Raw genomic sequence first — 2,229 nt, 5'->3', positions numbered from 1 at the left:
GTTGTAATGTGACAAAATATGGAAAAGTTCAAGGGGTATGAATACTTTTGCAAACCACTGTATTTGTTTTTCAGCTGTTGACTGTAGGATCTTCAGAGTCTGGTTTTGGTACTCTGTTAATCTGTGCGTACACTGTCTCTGGTTTGTCTTTATGTCTGTTCTCCTCTCCTGGGGCAAGACGTTTGGAGATCTGCACCAAACTGTAGGTCGTTGTTGGAGAATCAGCTGCAGGGTTTTCATCTGGATTGKTGCTCTGTAATGTAGAAGGGTTTTGTTTGAAACAAGAATATGTGTGCGTAAAACTCACACAAAGAAGCTGGATCAAAGGCATCAGTGTCGTGATGTACTGGACTGAGCTCTTTACAAAGCTCTACATAAAGCAAAAACACTTTCTGCTGTAGATTTCTGACATTTTTTTAAAGAAACAAATGGCTGCTTACCTGGGGTAATGTTTTGTGAGAGCCTTTTCTTTTACCTGTAGGTCAGTCATAAAAATATCAGATGAATTGTTTGAAGTGTTTTATTTTCTTAAGTTCACTTTTAGGTGATGCTCCAAACAGAAAGACAGAACTTTACAAAACCTCAGGGACTGCAGCAGTAATTTATGGGATTTGTTTGTCATTTCATGGAAGACAAACGTTTACTTATTAACTTTTGCTCATTTGAACTTCTCAAATAATAACCTTCAACTTGATTCAACTGGTTTTTTTAAAATAAAGAGAAAATGTGGATCAGGATATTTTAATGCTGCAGTGCAAAAGTTCCAACAAAGAAGCTGAAGCAAAACCAAAGGAGCTCCACATGGCTGCAGAGATCCCTGATCAGCTGAGTGAGGAAGAGCATGAGCAAAAATAAAACTTGTATCAGTTGTTCACAATGCACAACCTTATATAACATGCATTACTAAACATTTTTCCTTAATTTCAATTTAWTTATTAAAATTAATTTGCATTTGTACCATTGCTTTTCTATTGTTAATAAAATATTAGATAAGTTTATTAATAATCTACTTGTTTCCAGGTGGGAGGGAAGTGATCGGTCAGATTAGATGAAGAGAATTTGAACATTTCATGTTTAAAACACAAATATCTAAATATTCCTACAAAAGGATCACAAATTGTGTGAAACTGTTGCAAAAACACATTTAGAATTTTATTTAAAAACAGTCAATAAATATTTGACAGAKCAGTTATGAACTTTATAAAATAAAAATGATTAATTTGCATTCTTGTAAAATTAACTTGAAACTGTTTTTATTTACTTTTAGTCACTTTCAATACATCCTACTAAATGCTAATWGTTTGCAATATCTAATTAAAAACTGAACAGAGTTTACAAAAAAGTTATATCACTTGAATAAATGAAGCAACTTAAACTAAAATCTGGAGCACACATTAAAAAAACATTGACAAGATGAGCTGAGAGAAAACAGGTACTCGTTACACCAGACAAATGATATTTAAATGCAAGAAGTGTCTTTTTAACAAAAGTTTGTTAAAGTATTTTTTTAAAAAGTCAACAATTAGGATATACTTACAGAATATGAACACAATGGAGCCAATAAGAGCCACACCGACTGATACCCCAACTGAGATGGCTGCAAAGTTAACTGTAAAAAAAACCATATTTGATAACACAGGTAACCGACCTGCCACTGTAACACATTACGTGCGAGTATGTGGGTCTCTTTTCACAMAGACACCTCACCTGCAATCATAACTATCTGCAGGTGTGGTCGACCTGCTTAAATTGGCAGCACCCAACATAAAAATATATTAATTTAAAACTCTGGCATTAATGTGGAGGGTCTTTCTTCAACAAATTAAAAATAATCAGAGGCCTTTAGGAGTGTTTGTTAAAAATGGTTGGTGCTTTTTTTTTTTTTTTTGGCAGAATATTTTCATTAAAACTTGTTTCAGGAATCTTTTGTTGGTGTGAACATATCTGGTTGCTTTGTTTGTTTTCAATTATTTATTTCTTTTAATACTTATTCCATTCAAATCTTGACGGACAAAACATTACATTGTCCTGAATTGATCAAAGTACAAAAATGTATGTTGCATTTTTTTTTGCTAGTCTGCGAACAAGAAAATACTGAAAGCCACAATCGTATTTTTATTCTTACCTGTTTTTTTCTCACATTGAGCTCTAAACTCTATTTTGTCCTGTTTTGAGCTCACTTGGTTGCTATGGTTACAGACGATGTAGTCTTGCTGTACGTAGACGCTG

The 2,229-nt window shown here is 33.4% G+C and overlaps 1 protein-coding gene and 1 long non-coding RNA gene across 2 annotated transcripts in view; both read right to left on the bottom strand.

The window, feature by feature from the left end:
* LOC106520793 (uncharacterized) overlaps positions 1 to 2,229 on the bottom strand; it is a gene marked incomplete in the record, with an annotated part of 21,685 nt that overhangs the window by 7,101 nt on the left and 12,355 nt on the right.
* Positions 34 to 1,752, bottom strand: LOC106520794 (uncharacterized). The gene is made up of 3 exons (XR_001310585.1): positions 1,538 to 1,752; positions 441 to 475; positions 34 to 253 (listed from the first exon to the last, which is right to left on the bottom strand). It is a non-coding gene; the product is annotated as an uncharacterized LOC106520794 (long non-coding RNA).

Source organism: Austrofundulus limnaeus, unplaced genomic scaffold (assembly GCF_001266775.1).
Source record: "Austrofundulus limnaeus strain Quisiro unplaced genomic scaffold, Austrofundulus_limnaeus-1.0 Scaffold97, whole genome shotgun sequence".
NCBI classification, from domain to species: Eukaryota; Metazoa; Chordata; class Actinopteri; order Cyprinodontiformes; family Rivulidae; genus Austrofundulus; species Austrofundulus limnaeus.
Note: the sequence above shows the minus strand (reverse complement) of the source record. Positions and strands in the feature narration are given on the sequence as shown.